Source organism: Jaculus jaculus, chromosome 9 (genome assembly GCF_020740685.1).
Source record: "Jaculus jaculus isolate mJacJac1 chromosome 9, mJacJac1.mat.Y.cur, whole genome shotgun sequence".
In the NCBI taxonomy this organism is placed as follows: Eukaryota; Metazoa; Chordata; class Mammalia; order Rodentia; family Dipodidae; genus Jaculus; species Jaculus jaculus.
In genome coordinates, this window is record NC_059110.1 from 70,509,311 (window position 1) to 70,526,596 (window position 17,286).

General features: G+C 39.2%; 1 pseudogene; it reads left to right on the forward strand.

Moving 5' to 3' along the window:
- The first annotated feature begins 410 nt into the window (after positions 1 to 410).
- On the forward strand, positions 411 to 2,908 carry LOC101596944 (annotated as a pseudogene).
- Positions 2,909 to 17,286: the final 14,378 nt, after the last annotated feature.

Sequence of the window (17,286 nt, forward strand, 5' to 3'; positions counted from 1 at the left end):
TCTAGCCCATGTGCACTATTTCTGATGCCTCATCTTTTACCTCTGAAATACTGACACCCTTCAGCATCCTCAGTTCAGATGTATCTCTATAACACATAAAAGATTTGCTTCCTAAACCACTAACCTCAAAAATGCTTCTGTACCCATTTAGACATCATTATTTACCTATATAACCTAATGTCTGATGTACATGCAGACTTTCTCTTCAAATAAAATAAAATACAAACAGTATTGACATTTAGTCATAAACTTTCTCTAATATTTTAGGAAAGCATTCACTGACAGTTTGACATATTAGCATGATATTAGCATGCTTTACTTCCTAATAGTAACAGCTAAAAATTCAGAGGAGAGGACTTACACAGCAAGGGCACAGCCCTGTTGGAAATCAGAATTCAAACTGAGCCAAAATGGACTTCCTGGTATCACAGGGTGAGTTGGCAACACAGCCCTCCAAGCACAAAGCGTCAAGGTGATTTTTACATGCCTCTTTCTAAAGAGAAGGTCAAAGCATTATCCTAGAGAAGTAAATTGTATTTCACCTCTGAAAGGTTAGTTTTTAAAATGATATGAAAGTAATTGAATTAGTGCTGCACTTACCTTATGGCTGCTGGGATAATGCACCCAACCAGAAGCAGCTTATTGGAGAAAGGGGTTTATTTTGGCTTAGAATCTGGAGGAGAACCTATGTGATAGCAGGGGACAGCATGGCATGAACAAAGCCTGGACATTGCCTCTGCCACAGCAGATGGACAACAGCAGCAGGAGAATGAGCCACCCAAGTAACAGTGGCAAGGTAGAGGCTAATAAACATCAAGGTCATCCCCCAGCACCACACCTTCTCCAGCAAGGCTCCACCTTCCAAATTGCTACCAGCTGGGGTTCAAATATTCAAAACACATGAGTTTCTGGGGGATGTCTGATCCAAACCACCACACTTGGAGATGTTGATAGCATAAATACATGAATTTGGGCTTTGGATCTGGTATCACACACAAAAGGAGATCACCCTAAGTTATTCTGGGAAAATTTTAGAGTGAATAAGCATGTCATGTAGAATATTCACAGAGTTTAACTCTATTCTATGCTGTGCCTTCCTGGTCATATATCCTTCCACCTTCCTTTTTTATTGATTCCATTTGTTTTACTATTATAGTTTTTGGAGCTCCATTCAGGTATTGACCAGAAAAAGCTGTATAAAACCCAAACTACAAATGCTACTATACTGACAGTGGGCACTGAATCCTGCCCCTCCACAGAATAAGTGAAGCACCACACAAGTGAAAAGTTGCTTATGGCTATGCTTCTAACCTTCTTATTTGTTTTGTTTGGGGGAAAAGAGGCTTTATTTGATAAAGGGACTTAACTAATACATCTGAAAATTAAGAACTGTAAGCAAGATGACAAAATCCACACTCTGAAACTAAAGAAGCAAGATGAGTAATGGAGAACTCTGCCAGGAAAACTGAAGATGAAAGTGAATTAGAATGTTCCAGCCACTCTCATCAACACATTCAAGGATGTGAAAGAAGTACAGACAGGAGGGTGGAGAGATGGCTTAGTGGTTAAGGCACTTGCCTGTGAAGCCTAAAACCCCAAGTTCAATTTCCCAGTACCCATGTAAATCAGATGCACAAGGTGGTGCATGTGTCTGGAGTTCTTTTGCAGTGGCTAGAAGCCCTGGTGTGCCCATTCTCTCTGTGTGTCTATCTGCCTCTTTCTCCCTCTCTCATAAATAAATAATAAAGTACAAAAGCTCTTTTATCACTTTTAAACTTAATCAACAGTTTAGATTTGGAGGCTTAGGATATGGTTCAATGGTAGAGTGAAGGCTTAGCATGCATGAATCCCAAGGTTCAAATCTCAACACAGAGAAACAAAGAGAGTTGGATTTAATTCAAATAAAAAAAAAAAGAAACACTAAAGGATGTCAAGCAGATATGAAGTAATCATGTTCACTGTTAACTCAATATGAAAGCAATGTAAATTTAATACAGTTATGCCCTAAATATATCCATCTTCATTGAGAGAAACTGGCTGTGCCTGGAGTACCATCTGAAAGCCTGCCCCAGATTAGAAATAATTTTCCTGTACTGAGGTCTGGGCACAATCCTTGTCATCAGGAGAAGTGAGCTGACTTCACAAATATATCCTACTATTCCCAGTGCTGTGCTAAGAGTATCCACAGTGAGCCATTTTGAAACACCATAGCTTATAACAGTAATCATTTCATTTGTGCTTCCTCCATGACACTGATATGTTTGGTAAACATATTGTTTGTATTGTTTTTACTTCCTTGACACTTACTGCTTTGTTGGAAATTTTTTTTAAGTTTGAGTTGCTAAGAATATGTGAGTTTTAGTAGAGGGCAAGTTCTCAAATGCAAAGAACACAGTATTTATAAGTAAAAATAAAATAGCAAGTATTGCTTTTCCTTAATCTGCAAGGAAGAGAGCAGACACTCAGACTGAGCAAGCCTACCAAATGCAGCCTACCATCTTGCAAAACAAAAAGAGAGTGCTTCTGGGAGAAACTGGCAAAAAGAAATTCCCCCGTTACCATAAGAACATCAATCTAGGTTTCAAGATACCCAAAGAGGCCATCGAGGGCACCTACATAGACAAGAAATGCCCCTTCATGGGTACTGTTTCCATCTAAGAGCGAATCCTACCTGGTGTGGTCACCAAGATGAAGATGCAGAGGACCATTGCCATCCACAAGGACTATCTCTATTATATCTGCAAGTAGAATCGTTTTGAGAAGTGCCATAATAACATGTCTGTACACTTGTCCCCTTGCTTCAGGGATGTGCAAATTGGTGACATCATGATAGCCCACCACTGAGCAAGACTATGTGCTCCAAGTCACAAAGGCCACAGGCACCAAGAAGCAGTTCCAGAAGTTCTGAGGTTAGACACTGGCTAACTCCCCAAACAAAAATAAAACTTATTTCCCACTCACAAAAATAAGCAAATATTCAATCAGATTACAGAATAAAATCAAAGAAAATAATTTGATAGTGAGTGTTAAGATAAACAATCTTATCTGGATATTAACAATTGGAACAAACATTAACAGGTTCATATATTGAGATTTATCACTCTAGAATAAAATGGATATCCATTTTGTATTTCAGTGACATGCAGAAATATTTAAATATAAAAATTGTATCTGTTTATTTTTTAAATTGTGTGTGCTACTTTGGGGACATTTTATCATATGAAATGGCAGATACTGAAAGAAGTAGAGTTTTATACAGCAGCACTGTGGACAATGAGGCCCAGATCACAGCTATGGGGCTATCCTGTGTATTCCAAATCTACCCTCCAGATACTAGTAGCAACCCTGCTCTACTGGTGACAATCAAAAATGTCCCTGGGTTTCTGAGAACCAGTTAGATGACTAATACATTCTCCAGGTAATTTAGACTAGATAGAGCAAGCTGAGAGAACACTTAGGAGGGAAAGACATCCATATTAGTGACTGACAGGAGTTCAGTTCCCCACATCAACAGGTTGGCATGGCCACACATGCCTCTAACCTAGGCTTTTAGGGAGCAGAAACCAGAGAATAACTGGGGCTCATGAAAACAACAGCTCTGGGTTCAGAGAGAGTATTCATTTCAAGGAAATATGTGAATGAGCAAAGAGGAGGGCACTCAAAGTTTTCCTTTGGCCTCTATATGCACATAGATAGGTCACATGCATCTGCACACACACCACACCACATGTACACACCAAAAAATCAAGAATTTTGTTAATAATGAAAATATGACATGCAGTAGTTTGAATGTAAATGTCTCCCATAACTTCAGGTGTTTGTAATTAAGCCTCATACTTAGTCCCTATCTGGTGGAGCTTTGCTAGAGGAGGTGTGTCACTGGAGGAGGACCTTAAGATGTCAGCCTAGCTTACTGGCTATTCCAGACTAGCTCATTCTTGTTTCTCTTTCCCTGCTGCTGATGTCTGAAGAGGTGAGCAGTTGTCATGCTCTCTCTACCATGATGAAATTTTCCTCAAAGCTATGAGCCTGAAATAAACCCTGTCCTGCCATAAGCTATTTCTGGTTGGGTGTTTTGTCCCCACATTGAGAAGGTGACTGCTTCATGAGGGAAATAATTTCTATGCTGAATTTTATTGGCATGACTCATATTGTATACCTGAAAATCCTTGCTTCTACTTTACCCCTGGTTCCCCATATTACCAACCCATTAACTGTGGGCATTCAGAGAATGTTATTTTCATCCTTCTGCTCTATATGTCCTCATCCAATCTTGCACTTTAAGTAAATCTTATATAACATTGTATGCATGTAGTGTATAACATTATAACCCTTTCTTTCGGGTGATTAGTTTCATAGGGTAGTATGTGCACAAGTACACAGGAATGTGCATACCAATAAGCTCACATGCACATACCCCTTTCTTAGGATATCTGGAAACACCTGACATATAGAATGGGTACTGTGTTCATCAGTTTTCTGTAGGATGACAATTGCCTGAGAAAAGGAATGGAAATAAAACTTATTTTGGTTCATGGCTTCAAAATCTGGTCAAAGATAAAGTGGAAGAACAGAAGAGCTCATATCATGGTGGTCAGGAAGCAGAAAAAGAATGACTAGCTGGCTTTCTTCTTTGTCTGCTTTTATTCCATACGGTCACCCAGTCTATGTAATATTACCACTCAAATTCAGGGCAAGTGATCACCCCTTAACTAATCCTCTCTAGAAACCCCATCACAGACCCTTCTAGAAGTCATTTATTGATCTCTTAGGTACTTCAAGTTGATAATCAAGATTAACTATTACAAATATTTTTCCTAAAAATTTTATAGCAAGTTTAGTTAACATAAAATATATGCAATCTCAGTATTATGTAAACAGATTTCATTTAAGACATTCAATCTGCAAAACTCATTTAGAACAATTCATTATTTCCCAGAACAGCAGATTAAAACTACATTGAGATTCCATCTCACTCCTGTCAGATTGGCCACCATCATGAAAACAAATGATCATAAATGTTGGCGGGGATGTGGAAAAAGAGGAACCCATTATTTCCCAGAACAGGAAACCCTTGTGTTTGGGGTCCCTTGCTTATAGATTCAACATAAAAGCATTTTCTTGGCTATAAATATATGCCTTTAATCTCATTTGTGGTCAGATGCTAGTTATCACTCCTTCACTTTAGTCAAATTATAATCTGGCTTCATTGCCAGTATGAGCTCTGACTGTATCCTTGCTGGGATTTCCTCACTACTAGTCTTCAGGAATCCATGGATTGGACAGTACTTATGCCTTTTGTACTGTTTTCTGCATGAAACACTTATGTCGTAGAAGCAGGAGCTATTACAAAGGGTGGGAAAACATCATTAAGGAGGAGGGGTCTGTGTTCTTTTTCTTCATTTTTCTGTCACTTTTCATATGTGTGTCAGATGGGCAGCCCCTATCCCCAGGGCCTAATCTACTAGCTGTTTTTGAGAATAAAATCCTAAATCATTGACTCATTACATGAGGGAGTATTCTGGAATTTATCTCTAGGGCTGACCTCTCTACTGCACCCAAACCCTTCACTTGAAAACCCTTCTCACATGTCTCAGTCTCACAGACTTCCACATGCCTCGCTGCCTCCCACTAGTTTTAATACTATGTCCAGTGCACCACTTTCTGTCAGTTGATTTGGCTCCTGACGTTTCTTTCATCACCTCAACTGCAATCACCATACCCAGTCCATCAACGAGTCAATGGGCTCTACATTGAAAATGTATCTAGAATTTGACCACTTGTCATTATCACCATACTACTAGCATCAAACATGAACACAATTACCTTTTTTTCTTCAAGTTTTTGGGCATGGTGGTACATACCTTTAATCCCCAAACTCAGGATGCTGATGCAGGAAGACCACAAGTTTGAAGCCAGCCTGAGCAGCATAACAAGTCTCTGTCTCAGAAAAAAAAAAATAATAATATTTTTAAAAAATTTTTAAAGCATTTTCATTTATTACTTATTTATTTGAGAGCAACAGACAGAGACAGGAAGAGGCAGATAGAGAGAGAGAGAATGGGTACACCAGGGCCTCCAGCCACTACAAACGAATTCCATATGCATGCACCCCTTGTGTATCTGGCTAACGTGGCTCCTGGGGAATCAAGCCTCAAACCAGCATCCTTAGGCCTCACAGGCAAGTGCTTAACTGCTAAGCCATCTCTCCAGCCCCAGTATTTTTAACTTTTTAAGAAAGATATTTTTCTTTGTGTCAACAAACAAAACCATATTCTACTTCTAATTAATAGTTCATATTTGTGGTAGGTTTTTTTCTCCAGAGTTGAAACCCTAAAAGAAACTTCATATATAACTCAATTACAAAAAGAAAAAATATTTTCATCAGACATAACTTTCTAATTACTTATCTCTCTTAGTATTAGAGAATCAGAGAAAATGAAAATTGGCTAGGGAGATGGCTTAGCAGTTAAAGTGTTTACCTGTGAAGTCTAAGGACCCAGGTTCAATTCCCCAGGACCACATGAACAAGATGCACAAGGTGGTGCATGCATCTGGAGTTCATTTGCAGTGGCTAGAGGCCCTGGCAGGCCCATTCTCTCTCCTTCTTCCTCTTTGTCCTTCTCTATCTCTCTTAAATAAATGAAAATGAAAACATAACAATATCTGATTCCAATCCAATCAACAATTTTAAGCAGCTTGATAGTAACTCTCATACTGAATATTTACTCTTAACTTGAAATTTGAGTATTATACTGGAATTTAAATAGATTGGTAATACTTTGCAATCCCATTGCTACATTTCTCCTTAAATATAGAGCAGTTCGGGCTGGAGAGATGGCTTAGCCATTAAGGAGTTTACCTGCAAAGCCAAAGGACCTCGGTTCTACTCCCCATAAGCCAGATGTACAAGGTGGCACACATGTCTGGAGTCTGTACCAGGTAGAGGCCCCCCCTGTGCCCATTCTCTTAATCTGTCTCTCTTCTATCTCTCTCTACTTGCAAATAAACAAATAAAAACATTTAAAAAATATAGAGCAGTTCAGTTTAATTTCCTGAACACTAAGAAATGTAACTGACAAAATAAGTAGACTGCATGTACATGTATGTATGTATGTACATTTGTGTTGTGGTCAGCCCCTCAATGCTGATATAAACATCCAACCAGGCACAGCTTATGGGGAGAATGGGGTTTGTTTCAGGCTTACAGAGTCCATGAAAATACTATCAATGGTGGAAGAAGTTGGCTCCTTTTCACAGATCCAGGCAGAGAGACACCCCCAACAGTCATCACCACAGCAAGCACAAACCACCAGAGCTCAAACTGCTCTGAACACCTTTGGGCTGGGATAACATCTGTCCCCAAACACACCTTAGGGATGTACTTCAGGATCCACCCCCAGTGACATGTCCTCCAACTGGAGGCTAGAGACCCAAGTTGCAAGCTGAATTTTAATAAAACATCTGAGTCTATGGGGGTCATACATATAAATTATCATATTCAAACTACCATGATATGTTTTTAATTAAATTCCTAGTAGCATTGTTTTATTTTTAAGAACCTATATGGATGCTAGGGAGATTGCTCAGTTGGTACAGTGATGGCTCAGTTTAATCCCCAGTACCCAAGTAATCCCAGTGCTGGGGAGGGAGAGGCAGGAGGATCCCTGACGTTCACTGACTTGCCAGTCTAGCCTGACTAGTAAGCTCCAGGCTAGTGAAAGACAATGTCTCAAAAAAATAGCAGATGATGTTCCTTAGGGTCACAAGCAACATTATTTTCTGGCTTCCACATTCATGCACACACACACACACACACACGTGCACCAACACTCACAAAAACATATACACACATCCATTAAACAAAGAACTGGCTGGGGATTTAGTTCAGCAGGTAAGATCACTTGCCACAGCATGATGGTCTTACAGGGCCTGAAACTACCTGAGTTCAATTACCCAGGACCCACGTAAACATCTGAGTATAGCCATGCATGTCTATAACTCCAGTTCTGTGGGGAGCAAAGATCAGAGAATCACCAGGGCTTCTAAGAACTGAGCTCTGTGTTGCAAAAGAGACTCTGACTCAAGTAAATGCATGAATGAATGATAGAGAAAGGACACTTGACATTCTCTTCTGGCCTCAACACACCTGTGAGTATATCTGCACATACATGTACATACACCACACACATGCATATGCATGCACACATGATATGTATTACACAAAAACAACCTATATGACTAATACTTTCTCAGATAAAACTAAATTTACCTCAGTGATTCTTCAATTGGAAAATAAAACATATATTTTCTACTTGTGCTGCTAATTCATTATATGTTTTTGATTTTTCCTCAAATTCTAAAATTCCTGGGCATTATTTTATGACAGCATTATGCAAATTCTAGGGGTATTCTGTGCTGGTATAAATTACAAGTAACAAGGGTGTTTTGCAAATGCAAAATGTTTAGCCTTAGTAATAGTTTTGAGTCTGTCTTTTGCTAATTCTAGTTACCAGTGTCACCATAAAAATTATGTCACTGACCATCAGTGGACTATTTCTGTAACTGTGGTGGTTGACCTCAGTAGTGTTTCTCCACAAAACATATAGGTTTAGTGCTCAAGAATTGGGATATACTAACTTGTTCATCTTATAAATGGAGAACTGAGATCAGAGGGATATAATTTACTAGCAGACACTTCATATACTTCATATGTACCTTTGACTTTTAGTGCTGATGGGTGGTTTTGGGCTGAAAAGATTTCTTGATGGTTAGGGTGCTTGCTTAAAAAGCCTGATGGCCTGGGTTTGATCGTCTAGTACCCACATAAAGCCAGATTCACAAAGTGGTGCATGCATTTAGGGTTCATTTGCAGTGGCAAGATGCTATGGCAGGTCTATTCTCTCTCCCTCCCCCCCTCCCTCTCTCTCTTTCTCCCCTGTCTCTCATTCTCTCTCCTCTCTCTTTAAATAAATAAATAAAAATATTTTAAAAAAAAACATATTGGTGGTATAGCAGAACTAAGCTGAGCCAAGGAGGATTAGCTCAGCTGTCTAAAGTTCATTCAAATTTATGGATATCAATTTTATATTCTATGAGGCTAACAAGTCCTCAAAATTTTCCAATAATTTTGGGCAAATCAGGAACATAAAACATTCATGGTTGATGAATAAGGGACAAAATTAGGAATAACACTAGATTGAAGGTATGAATCACAAAGCAAAAGCTTTTATTGATCATTTGTGAGGTCCCAGATACTGAGATAAATATATGCATTTTTTATTCAATCACTATAACTTTGAGTTAGATTTCACTATCAAGTTCATGATTCTGAAGAGGAAGTGAGACTTAGAGGTCATCAAAAGTTCCTGGAGAGATGGCTCAACACTTAAGAGAACTTTCTGCACAAGTGTGAGGGCCTGGCAGAGCCTGTTTTGCCCCCGATTTAATTCTCCATCACCCATGGGAAGCAGCATACCAAAAAGGCAGCTAGATAGCTATAAGTTCAATGAGGGATTCCATCTCATCTCAATAAAATACTGGGAGAAGTCAAAGACAGGGACAGCCAATGTTTTCTTCTGCCTCTATGTACATGTGCACAATAAGTGTACATAACCACACCACACATATATACACAAACAAGCAAAAAAAAAAAAATACTGCTATACAAGACTTCTACCTGTGAAGGGAGGCAATAAAGATTTCAGTTAAGAGTCTTGAATTCTAAAGCAATCCTTTAAGTCTGCACTGCCCTGGATAACTTATTTTGCTATAAGACTTCTAAACTAGTTGCTCTTTTGCACTTCTGTTCCCCTGAGAAGAAGCATGCTTCTCCAGGACTCCTGACAAATCCAATTCCTGGCTCTGTGGGCAGCCATTCACTCCATTTCCGCTCCCGCTAGCATCTGTAAATTAGCCCCTGGTAATTATCTGTGTAGGAAGCAGCAGGCAGTGTACAGAACAATGTAACTGTTGGTCAGATTCCAATGTGAGAATTTAGCATTCCTGAGTCATAAATCAACCGACCATGGCCCAATTTAAGAATGTGTTTAAATCTCAAGCTTTAAAAATGGGCTTCATATCCACAGTGGTGAGCAAATTCATATCTTATACCTCCCATGGCAAAACTTCCATCTGCAGGAAAGAATAGGTGCTCACACATTGCACTCAGAGACAACTGCTTCCCACTCTATTTGAGTAGATAGCAGGTGCAATTTGGGGGCCTTTGTCCTTCCTTGAAAACATCTTGTCCTCAGTTCCAGCGGTCACTTTCAGGAACTACATATGCAGCCCTGAGAATAACCTTAAGTGATTCAGAAGTGAAGATCTGGATTCAACAGTAGTAGAATGACTTCACAATTAAACCCTGACACCACAAAACATTCATGGTTTTGTTTTTGTAGTTGTTTGTTGTATTTCATTTTAGGATCTAAAGCACATGGAAAAATGAAAATAGAAAGATCCAAAAGAATGGGTCATTTTGGTCTTATAGTCAGAGGTTGAGAAACCAATCTTGTTTTAGTAAGTAAAGTTTATTGGAACTTAACAATACTCATTCACTGACATAGGATCTGTGGTATCTTTAAAATATTTATTACCTGGCCTTTTATAGAAGTTTTCTGAATACTAGCCTAACATAAGGTGAACTGAACATTTTAATGTGCCTAATTCTTTGGAAGTTCCCAATAGGACTATATCTTTAAATGAAAAAGAGGACATGCCTAGACCACAATACCCATTTTATCTCATTGAAGACACTGTGCCTTAGAGATCTAAAACCCACAAATGGTATAGACACAGAAGGAGGAAAGAAAATACATGAAACCTTCTGAATAATAAGTCCTGTAACCAGATGTTTATAATTATGCTCCCATAATAAAACACAAAAGCTTAAATATTACTCCCAAAATAACTCAAGACTCTGGATAGGCATCCCACAATACTATAACATACTTAATAAGAAATGAAGAGAAAGAAAGGCAGGTGTTAAGGACATTGGAAGATGCATTTTGGCACTGAAGATATTCTTCACCCATTTCATCCCTCTTCCTAGGCTAGGCCATAGTATTCTCTTTAACAGTATGTGAAAAGCAGAAGACCATGTAAATGAAACCTCCTCTCTGAGGCCTGAGATCAGACCCTCAACACAGTGAGCAGAAAACATGACTACAAACCCTTTGTTGTAAGTTAGGAAGAAAAACAGACAAATAGAATCTAAGTGAGCCAGATTCTGAGTGAAATGGTGGTTATAATTTTCTGAGGATGCTTATATTTCAAAATACCTCAGTGTCTTATACCCCTGAATCATCTTGGGATTCCAGTGAGAATATACCAACTTAAATTAGATGATTAAGGAAAGAGCAGAATTAATTTTTTACTTCAAAACAGTACTCTCAAAATTTCCAACTATTGACTGGAGAGATTACTCAGTGGTTAAGGCACTTGCTTGCAAACCCTAATAACCCTAGCTCAATTCCCCAGTGACCAAATAAAGCCAGATGCACAAAGTAGCACATGCATCTGGAGTTTATTTGCAATGGCTAGAGGCCCTGGAACACCCATTCTTTCTGCCTGTCTCTCTTGTTTCTATCTCTCTCTGATTGCAAATAAATAAATAAAAATATGTTTAAAAAATTTTACAGAAAAAAAAGATCCCAAATTTAACTTTTTACTGAAGCAGGAGTTAGCATTATATACTTTGCAAAGTTGGTGAACTGAAATGAGTCATTTAAGCAATGAGCACAGCTGACAGCCCAGCCCTTCTATCTCAAAATAGCTCTTTAGTTCTCTGCTCACCTTCAACATGAAGTAATATTGAGGGATTATAAAAATGATGCCTAAGAAAAGCAACCTTCTAGGACAAGTGGCAGAAAAGGACAGACAAAGGCTAAGGAAAGAATAGCCTTTTAAAGGCTGAGAAGGGCATTTGTGGCTCAGAAGGCTAGGCTTCTAAAGCCACAAATAAAACGTTTAAACAAGGTTACATGGAACAGAGTGTTCAGCATGGCTGTGAGTTTTTCAATGCTGTGTTTACTAGCTGCATTCTGAGCATGTACGAAGGGACGGAGAAATAAGGATGATTGTGTACCAAGGCTAAAACCTACCTCTGGTTCTGCTCACCCTGGGATTTGCTTAGTATTGTGTGCACTGTAGCAAGGAATTTAGCAGGCTTGTGGGATGTCTCCATGGTAGAGTGTCATATGCATAATTATGTTAGCACCAAGAAGGAATTTATCTAAAAGCCAAGTTCAGGGTGAGGGCAAATGTCATCTCCACATGCTAGTGATAGACAGTAGGAAGAAGAAACTTGTTAGGTACTTAGACATGGACTTTGAAAATTAGCATTTCTGCCATTTGTCCTTGCTTTGAACATGTAATAGTTAAAGTGAATGTTAGGGTCAAGCTCTGGGAAGAAGAGAACAGGAGGCATGCAGCTGGATCTGATGAAGCAAGAGGAGGAGGTAATACAGGGCTCTGCAAAACAACAGAGTTAGTGTCAGCAGTCTCTGTGTGCCCCTCCCCCACAAAGTCCCCCTTGTTCTTTGCTGGTGGTTGGTTTGCTTCTCCCTTGCAAAGTTTGAATGGGGACCCTAAATCCTCCTCAGCCCAGTCAGCAAGATGAAGAATGTGCACACTTCCTGGTTAGTAAGGAGACGCATAGACTTTTCACAAGAGTTGATATCTGGGCCAGAACTTCTTTTCTCCATATCTCAGCCAAGGCATTTTAAAAACCAGCTTATTTCTCTAGCCAGAAAGCCTTATAAACATCTAGACAAAGAAATTCATTGGCCACCCACTATCCAGTGCCCTCTCTGTTGCAGAGAGCTTTTCACTTTACTTCTTTCTCTTTAAAATGGGCAATCTGTTTGGGTCCCTACTAGTGTGGAATTTTCCCACCTGAGAGCTCTTCTTTCTGCTTTTTCTTGTTTATTATATTCCTATTAACAGTGTAAAGAGTTCTGTTATCCCCATCCTTGACAACACTTGACTTTATGGTCTGTAAATTTAGTAATTCTGATGTGTGTATCACCTGATATGTTAATTTGCATTTCTCTAATGTCTACTGTTATTGTTATTGTTACGGGGTCTAGTGTCACACAAGGAAGACCATCGACTCACAGAATGTGAGGCAAATTTTTATTGGGTAAGAAAGAAAGAAAAGAAGAAGAAAGTCTTGTATAGCAGGTCTGTACCCCAGAGTTCAGGATCTCAGTATACAGCCCCAAACTGTTCAGAGTGTCATCTTTTATTGGAAATAACCACATGATGTTTATAGAAAAAAAAAAAACAGGATGGGAGTTAAACCATAAATCACAATCTACATGTTACAGTTACAGCTATAAAAGTAATTTTAAACATAGTGGAGAATTCAGTGAATCTAAGAAGATGACAGGGAAGGGAAACTGACTTTTGTTCAGTTACAGGAAGTTTCTGTGAGGAGTATGAGGTAGACCTGCAACCAGAAGTCTCCCAATATCAAGCTTATCTACCCTTAAGGATTTTGCTCAACAGTGAAGGCCCTGGGTAATGCTATGCACACCAGCAGAGCCTCCTGTTTACCTGCCATAATACCCATCGGCTTAAACAAGTGTTTCATTCCATTCTTTTATGGGCTTCTACAAGGAAGTGACTTCTATTTTTCTCTAAGCTAAGTATAAAGAAATGTAGAGAAATATAATATTTTGTACACTTTACAGTGTATATGAAGAGTGTCCGCCAAAGATCTGTACTTTAAAGGCTTGGTCACAAAATAACAGTACTAGAAGACACAGTAGACTCTTTTTTAAATTTTTTTTATTAATTAGTTTTGTACTCAGTGAATATGACCAATTTGGTACAATTATTAGGCTCATCCATGACCAACCACCTCCCCCTGGGCCCTCCTTATTGAGGTATATGGGTTATGCATTCTGGAGTTAGCCCACAGTTCTGGGTAGGAGAAATGTCTCTGCATATCATGACCCAACATGTGGCACTAATATTCTTTCTGGCCCCTCTTCTGCAAAATCTCCCTGAACCCTGTTGGGTTCATTTCTGTTCTGCTTAAGTGATGAGGTGTTGGGGGCCTCTGAGTCTCTGGCTCTCTGATTTGGTAGGAGTTGATTTTTCTCTGTGTTGGTCTCCTTCCCCCTTGTGCTGGTATCCGGTTCATCAGGAAAACAGCACCCTTGCTTGTTTTGCCAATTTTCCTTAGTTTCAGTCGGGGCCCTTTTGAGGTATGATAGGGTGGATCTCTCCTTAATCTACATCTATCTGAAAAAGAGAAGCAGATTCTCCAACGGACAGTAAGTTAGCACCAGACAAATGAGATAACCCTTACTTTTTTATAGAGAATTTAATAGGTGTAGGCCCTATTGTAGCCCACGATTGGTGGTAGCTTTGTATTGGAAAGCAGGCTTACGTTTCGATATGGTTCTAACATGTTTCCCAGCTCCACCTATGGGTCCTGTACCACTGAGGGGATCAGTTAGCAAAATCAAAAGCAGCTGGTTTCCCACCATGGCTGTGCACCACTATTGCACTTGTGTGAGCATCATAACAGGTTATTTGCTGCTAAGTAGGTTAGACCATGAGTTTCTTGGACAGATAATGGTCATTTTCCCCCAGTCGCCCATGTAGCACCTTCTGGCACTAGACGTGCTTACTGTCTGGGGACTGATTCTCTTCCAGCTTCCAGCCATGCCATTCCATTTTACGTGTCAACCATGGAAGGTGTCTTCAGCAGTAGGGTCTTACCACTCACCTTTGGTTGGTCATCAAGTACTCTGACAGAAATATGTCTTTCTTTTAGGAAACTTTTTAGGTCTCTGATCAAAAACTCGTTGCAGATGATAGCCACATGCTGGTACTGGTAGTTACAGGTCAGGGACCACGAAACAAAGGAATAAAAAGATAACTAATATAAAAGTGTTAGAGAGAAGAGAGAGAGAGGGAGAGAGAAGCTGTAGAGGATTAAGGTGACACTTCATCATACCCTCTCCAGTGCCTTGTGGCTCAGGTGTTCCCTCTAAGGGCCTAGTGAATTTTCAGCCATTTGGCCTGCCTTTTAGGATGTAGAATTTTATGGTACCATTGCCATTTGGGTCTAGTTTGTATTTCCCACCCCCTCCATTGCCCTCCCCTCCCACCCCACCCATACTATTGTCTAGTCCACAAGCTGCTTGCTGGGTATGTAAGGCATCTTGGGTAGATTCAGGGTAGGTAATGTAGATGAGTGAAACTATGTAGTGATTTTTTTTCTGTGATTGGGTAAGTTCACTGAGAATGATCTTTTCCAGGTTCAACCATTTTTCCTCAAATTTCATTGTGTCATTTTTTTTCTTCCTGCTGTATAGAATTCCATTGTGTAGATATACCACATCTTGGTTATCCATTCTTCTAGTGATGGACATCTGGGTTAATTCTAGCTCTTAGTTATTACGAATTGAGCCACTACAAACAGGGTTGTGCAATCCTCTCTAGCCTGTGATTTAAAGGTTTTAGGGTAGATGCCCAGTAAGGGAATAACTGGATCTGTTGGTACCTCTATAGTCAGCTTTTTCAGGAGTCTCCATGTTGATTTCCAAAGTGGTTGTACCATCTTACATTCCCACCAACAGTGGATGAGTGTTCCTACTTCACATCCTCACAAGCATTTATTTTCATTTGATTTTTGATGTTTGCTATCCTTACTGGGGTAATATGGAATCTCATAGTTGTTTTAATTTGCATTTCCTTGATGATTAGGGATGATGAACATTTTCTTCAGTGTGTGTTTGCCATTTGTATTTTTACCTGTGGACTGCCTGTTCAGCTCTTTGCCCCATGTAGAGAGTGGGGTGTTTATGTTTTACTCTTTAGATGTTTTAGTTCTTTGTAGCTTCTATAGATTAGGCCTCTGTCAGTTGGATAACCAGCAAATATTTTCTCCTATTCTGTGGGTAATCTATTGGCTTTGCTTACAGTATGCTTGTCTGTAAAGAAGCTCTTCAGCTTCATGTGATCCCATTGGTTAAGTGACTGTTTAAAATTGTGAGGTACTGGGTTTTGTTCAGGAAGTCTTTTTATATTCCTATATCATGGAAAGTACTTCCTATATTTTTTTCCAGTAGTAGTCAAGATTCTGGTCTTATATTGATGTCTTTGATCCATTTGGACTTGAGTGTTGCATGGCAAGATGTGTGGATCAAGTTTCAATTTCCTGCATATGGTTATTCAGTTTGTCCTGCACTATTTGTTGAAGAATGCTATCTTTTTTCCAGCCTATATTGTTAGGGTCTTTGTCAAATCTCAAGTAGCTATAGTTGCTTGACCCAAAGTCTGGGTCCTCAAGTCTATTCCATTGGTCTATACTCCAGTTTTTATGCCAGTACCATGCTGTTTTTATTACTATGGCTTTGTATTATAGCTTTAGATCCAGTATGGTGATGCCTCCATAGGTATTTGTTTTGTGGAGGATATGCTTGAACATGGGAGGACATCTGCCTTTCCATATGAAATTTGAGGTCATTTTTTCTATGTCTGTGAAGAACACTGTTGGGAAGTTAATTGGAATTGTATTAAATCTATATATTGCCTTTGGTAGGATTGCCATCTTCACAATGTTAATTCTGCCTATCCAGGAGCATGGGAGGTCTTTCTGTTTTCTCAAGTCCTCCTCAGTTCCTTTTTTGAGTGTTTTTATGTTTTTGTTGTATAGATCTGTCACTGCCTTGGTTAACATTATTCCAAGGTATTTTGTTGTTGTTGTTGCTATTGAAAATGAGACCATGTCCCTTATTTCTTTCTCTGTATCTTTGTCATTTGCATATAGAAAGGCTAATGATTTTTGTGCATTGATTTTGTATCCTGCTACTTTGCTGGAAGAGTTAGTCACCTTCTAGAGTTTTGGGATGGAGTCTCTCAGGTCTCTTACATATACAATCATATATTCAACAAATAGAGCTAACTTAACTTCTTCCTTTCCAAATTGTATCTCTTTTATTTCCTTCTCCTGTCTTATTGTTTGAGCTAGGACTTCCAGTACTATATTGAAAAGCAGAGGTGAGAGTGGACAACCCTGTCTTGTTCCTGATCTTAATGGGAATTCCTCCAGTCTCTCTCCATTTAGTATTATTTGGGCCCTAGGAGCTTTGTATATTGCCTTTATTGTGTTAAGATATGAACCAACCATGCCAATTTTCTCCAATGTTTTGATCATGAAGTGATGTTGTATCTTATCAAAGGCCTTTTCTGCGTCTATCAAAATGATCATGTTTTTTTTGTGTTTAACCTTGTTTATGTGGCATACTACATTGGCAGATTTCC